Genomic DNA, 6,199 nt, shown 5'->3' with positions numbered 1-6,199 from the left:
AGCCGTCACTTTGATTTAGGAACACTTACAAGTGGTATGTCCTTAAAAAGACACCGCATTTCCTGGAGCATCACTTCGGTCATCACGTGCTATCAACGTTCCTTTCGCGATATTTTATTTACTTGTTATCATCGACGCCCCCGAGCTCGCTCCTATACCGTGTCTACTATGTCCCTCTCTCCCTCTCCCCTCCCTCTCTGACACTGATTATGCCCGACCTACTTTTGAGCTGGTATCTTTCTCGAAGCGCGCACCGCGAAATGAAGTGGCCGTTGGCGATTCGAAGAGTCCGTTAAATGCTCTTCATAGATGGTGCGCTTCTTTGAAGCTTCCGTTTAGACCGAACTGACCTCACGGTACTCAAGCACTTGCATTTCGTTATTTCTACATGCATCGCCAGTCGTAATATCTTGACTTCAAAGTAGGTTACTCGGCAGAATGCTTGAACGACAACGTGATGAATCTTTTTGTAAGGTAGGCTCAGTTCCGCAAGCGTGTGCATCAAATCATTGTACATTGCATCAAGGCTAACATACACGTAAAAATCGTGGGAACCGCCAATGTCGCCCCTCGCCACCGCCTTTAACACGAAGCAACAAGCAGCGTCACTTGGCGACCTGCGCATGCTCCACGATGCGTGGGGCAGCCAGTGCGTGTGTACGCGGAGTCCGCCCCACCGGGGTCAAGGATGGTGGCCGGCCAGCGCCTTTTGTTATAAGTTGTCGTTAATCTGAGATTTTTCTGCTAATAAATGTAACTTTAAGTTCGCCCCGCAGTCTCCGAGCGCCTGCTTTGGTGCAGATGGCCCCGTGGACCCCACAATAAATAGTGCAGGAGTGTTTTTGTTAGCCACTATCGACATGTTGCCGCTGTAGGAAGCATCCAACTCACCATACCAAGCCACAACACTGGCCACCAAGGACATCATATAAGTTACGTAATGGCAAAGAATCGCTGACTGCGTTCAACCATCGTTTTTGCGCATATAAGGTGAAACCCTCCGCACAACGCGACCACGAGATTGCGCCAATAAGGACAGTTAAAATTTATAAAGGCCTCGATTTCCCCTTATATGTCTGGCAGAAGTCCAGCGTTTGAACCCCGGCTAGAAAATTTCCCCTGTTGATGCAGTTAACTGTTTTGGAAAACCGCGCTCGGCAAACTCAGAACGGCGCCGGAGCTCTTTCGATTCCCATGTAGGCAGGTGGCCGCTTACACAAGCAGACCTTCTTGCTTTCTTTTTTTTTTTTTCCGTTAGCTGCCAATTTTATTCCCCGGCGCACTGATAACGCACGAAGCAGTAGCTTTTCTAACAAGCAGGTTATATAGATATGTAATATCTTCTTATATATTTTCCTTTGAATGTGAGCTATTTTCCTTTGAATGTGAGCTTTCTCTGTCATGTTAAGCAAACACGGACACCTGGAACGTAGGGTGATCGACAATTCGCCAGCTTGATATGAAGAGATGTATACGATGGCAGCTCAGCATATCATGCGGCGTCCCTCAATCCGCCAGATTGGCTCAGATAACGCCTATATGCTGGCAAGGCGCTAACGTATCATCCGGACGGACGCTTTAATCGGTGATTATTCGATTATCGCCAGCTACGATGAACCGGACAGCAGAAAATATGCCAGCCGTTTCCGCACAATTGTTCTGTCATGTGTTGCGTACGTAAGTGAAAACGACAGCTTGTCCCCCTCAGTGAACAAGGAACCTGTACTTGGCCCGGAAACTCCGAATCCCTTTCAGTCTTCGTAGGTCAACGCGATACTCTCATCAACCCATGCATGACCAGAACTTTCGTCGAACTCTGGATTATGAAAATATGTTAGGGCAACAAAGAACCTGGAAGTCGCCAACTGTCAAATAAACCTTTACTGCGAAATGGCGCTGACTTGTACCATGCCCCTATGTGGTCCTGTTGTTTCCACTTCGCTCTCATATGCGCCCTTGTAACATGTAACTGAATACTAACTGGTCCGATCTACCGCATTCTTAGGTAAGGGTGTGCCAGCCATTGACGTATGTATACTTAACGAAAGAAAAGCTTAATCAATCCTGTCCCGTCGTCTCTACACAACAATGCGCAGTTCACGATATCCTTTGTACAGACCAGGAATCGTTCACTATGCTATAGGTCACCGCCGACACCGCAAACCGCGTCATTTGTGCCCGCAAGGCACTGCGGCGGTTTTCTCCGGTTTTTGTCAACGGCGAAAGCCACAGAAAGTGTGAAGGCGTGCATAATCGCACTCCCATAAACACACACACAAGTGAAAAGCGGGAAAACAAAATACATACAGAGAGAGAGAGAGTAAAAGGTGAAAGAAGGAGCAACAGCTGGCGGTGCAGAGAAAGCTACCCTACCGATAGCGCGTCGCGCACGTGTTACGCAAAGCGCTCACGTCCCGACGCTATAGCGGGCAGCCTGCGGCCTTGACGTTGAACAGGTCGGCTAGCGCAGCGCCGCGTGATACGCGTGCAATGGAGGGTAGAGCCTTTCTCCGTGCATCTTCTTTGCTTCTTGCAACCCCTTCTCTCCCCGCTAACCGCACGCGCCGTCGGACATCGCTGAAGCGGGCTTCGCGGTCAAGTGGGACGCCGAACCACCGCTAGTCGCGCGGAGGTCAATGCCGCCGTCTCGCGTCGCCCCTCCCACCGTCGCCCGCCGTAGCGAGGACGCGGCCCCCGGGTGTGCCATGCCAAGTGACGCACACTTTCGGTGCTGCACGTCTTCGGGGCCCGTCAAGCGCGCTATTGGGGGAGAGGGTGGCCCTCGAGCGCTCGATCGACTCGTGAGGGTCGCTCACGCGCGAAAAGGGTTGAACGAGGCATGTATGCATGCCGCTCACGCGCCAGTTCGAGCTCCGATTGAGATAAACGAAACACCGGCCGCAGAACATAAAGAAGCGGATTGGGAGAATAGAGAAGCAGGAAGTTGAGCAGGGCTGCCGATGACAGCTCGGTTTCGTTGACCCGCATGTGCCCATGTGCGCACGGCCATTCTGACAGGATCTCGCTGGCAATGAACAATGGTCTCGTGTTTTTGGTGATTCGCACTCGTGTTCTCAAATGTTTGCCGACTTGTTGCATCTCAGTCGATATGATGAACGCTTAAGCGTTAATCTATCTCCGAAAGAACGAGTACGCACTAACGCGTAAGCGTTGACCTACAAGAGCCGAAAGAGGAATTGTCCCACAGAGGCTGTTACATATAGAAACCATCGTAAGTAGCGCAACTAACAAAGGGCACACAGCAAGGAACAGACGAGCACAGGCGCGCACCTGTGCTCTTCTCAACAGTGAACTCTTTTAGAGGCTGTTACATAGGTCGCATATTACGCACGGGTAATTTATGTACAGATGGAGTCAAGAGTTTACTGGAAGCTGGATGTGAGAAAAAGGATTACATTTCCCGAACCTGCGGACACCCAGTGAGCACTCAACTTTAGGGGAACTCCGGTGTATTTTCGACCATATTGAGATACTGCCGTTTTCAAATAGTATAAACAGTCCTGTAACAGCAAGGGTGGTTCATTTTGCTGAAAGACTCGTCAATAATTTTAAATAAGCCATAAACGAGGAGTCGAAACCGAAACAGGGAGCGGAGCTGCTCCCTGCTGGGTATGCGATGACGTCACGAAGTGCGCTACACGCCGCCACGGCTGGCCAGGGTGTAAACATAGCAGACGCGCTTGTTCTATCGCGCGAAAAGCAAGGTGGCGATGTCATCGACGGAGAATCAAGCTGTGCCAGCCCGTCTCAACTTACCAGTGAAGAGTTCAGCGATAAGCATCGCCTTTTGATTTCGACCTGCCGGCGCGTGAAGGAGCTGACGTGCCCCGCATCGATTTCCTCGTTGCTCAGTATTGTGCGTGCTTACTGTAAAACCCGATGTCAACGACGACTACGACGCTAGCAGCTAACAAAACCGAACAACTTTACTCGCGTCGTCGCCGCCTCGTAGAAGAAAGCGCGCGCTGCAACCGTCTGTTGGGCGAGGCGGGGTTCGAAAAGAGTAGGCACGTTACGTCACACATACACAGGGTGGCCCGCGTTAACAGGCGTGATTCCGGAATTGGCTGCCAATTTTAAAATTCGCTTTCTAAAAAACTGAATGACTCACGGTATGTAATTTGGCACATATCATCAGGGTACCGATGAGAACATATGTTTAATGTTTAATTCAAATCGGTGAATATCGAAAAATCCCCGGAGTTCCCCTTAAGTTACGCTAGTCTGGTAATGTACGCAGCCAATACAATGCTTTAATGTTTAGTAACTGCGTGATAAAACTGGGCTGATATTTCACTTTTTCGCTGAACGCTTATACTGTAGGCTTTTGATCCCGCCTACAGTTCAGTTTTGACGAGGGAGCTTTAGATCGAGGCCATTCTGATGCCGCCCATTCAAACGTAAGTAAAAATGCATAAATGTTAGTGAAGCAACCGCTGGACTGATTTGAATGAAGTTTGTTACATTTGGGAGAGGAAGTCAAATTGTAACACGTCATGAAAACGAAAGTCTCACTTAGGGCCTCGGACCTCTTACGAAAATCAATAACGTTAAAATAAATCGGAAGCAAGATTTCATATACCTGGCTTTACACCAAGGGTCGCTATTGTTGCAGTCTTGCAGTGGTTACAGCATTTAAAGCGGACAAATCAGACATTACGCATGCGCTTACGTCAATTCGATGCAGTGTTTGCACGGGTTCTACAAAAGTCCTGCTGCCGTATTAGCGGCATACTTCACAGTGATTTGTATCGTATAACTTTTTCCGAGTCAATTGTGTTACTACGTGCGGTATACAGATTTGTCATATCGCATTAAATTACTGGGCTACAGAATTCTAAACTGTCATATTTCGCATACTGAAAACTCGCAAGATTCATCTTTTTTTTTTTCATTAGAAAACTTACCGAATACCACGCCTCATAGCGTCACTAGATTTCGAATATTTTCTTTTGAGAGCGACACATCTCAAATAATCTTTGCGCAGCGGACGCAGAAAAGAAGAAAAATTAAGGCAGCTTCCCGCTAGTGGTGCCAAGCCTGAATGAAGTGCGGAGCTGGGTTGCAGCCTTGATGATGATGATGATGTTCCTCTACACATGGCTCATACCCACTCTGGGGGATTGGCCTTCTTTATTTCTCTTCGATTTTCTCTTTCTTTCTTGTTCTCTTCTCCAGATTTTTTTTCTGAGTTTCTTTCTCTTTATTTCTATTTGTTTCTATTTTTTTCAATGTTCTTCATTTCTTTCTCTCTCTTTCTTTGTCGCTTCCTCCCTCTTTTTCCATTTTTATACCTGGTTTTGCCTGCACTCGAAGAACAAGAGGAAGAAGACTTGTCTTTGGCTCGAACGCGCGCTGAGATGGCTGTGCTATGTGTGGTTTTGCCTGCGTTACGCCAAGCTACGACGACAGAATACGATCACAGCTTACGACGACCCGGCCCCCTAAAGTGCTCCGCAGTTAAGAGGTTTCGCAGTTGCAATGTATTATTCTTACTACCTAAGAAAACACACATACACAAAGGCTAAACAAATGCCACCAATGTGCACACCTAGTTACCCTTCATGAATGAGGGAATAGATACATACAGATCTTGAAGTCACGAAGGAGAGAAGATGAAAATATAAGTAGTAGCAGGGGCGTTGTACGTGTACCTTCACAGCTCATTCAATACGCAGCTTCGCTTTTAGGGTGCTACTATTCGGGGTGACGCCAGGGCGAGACGTACGGTAACCGAGATATACGTTGCGAACATCAATTTCGCTGTAAATTTAGCTCGTTTCTCTCGTAGACAGATACACTCTAAGAAAAAAAAAAAGAAGGAGTATTTGTGACTCGTTTCGGTGAGCACTGACTTGCCACATATACGACTCCATTTTGGGTTTCACCCTCTTTTGGTTTTCACGACTCTCTCTTTTAGGTATCGCGACTCTCCTCAGAGAGTACGATGGTCTCCAAAGAGAGTTCACGTGTCTCTTTAACGAGAGTCAGATACGTATCAAGTAGGGACGCAAAGAAAAAATAGTCAAGCGACTTTTTTTTAACTTTTTTTTCTTAGAGACGACACAGCGACATGCGCAACGCTACAGGTCACACACTCGTGATTTGATATCCGTCGTTTGCGTACAAGGGCTGCCCCAGGCATACAAAGGGACGAAACATATTGACCGCTCTTCGT

This window comes from Rhipicephalus sanguineus, chromosome 2 (assembly GCF_013339695.2).
Source record: "Rhipicephalus sanguineus isolate Rsan-2018 chromosome 2, BIME_Rsan_1.4, whole genome shotgun sequence".
Classification (NCBI taxonomy): Eukaryota; Metazoa; Arthropoda; class Arachnida; order Ixodida; family Ixodidae; genus Rhipicephalus; species Rhipicephalus sanguineus.
This window is presented reverse-complemented; position numbering follows the sequence as displayed.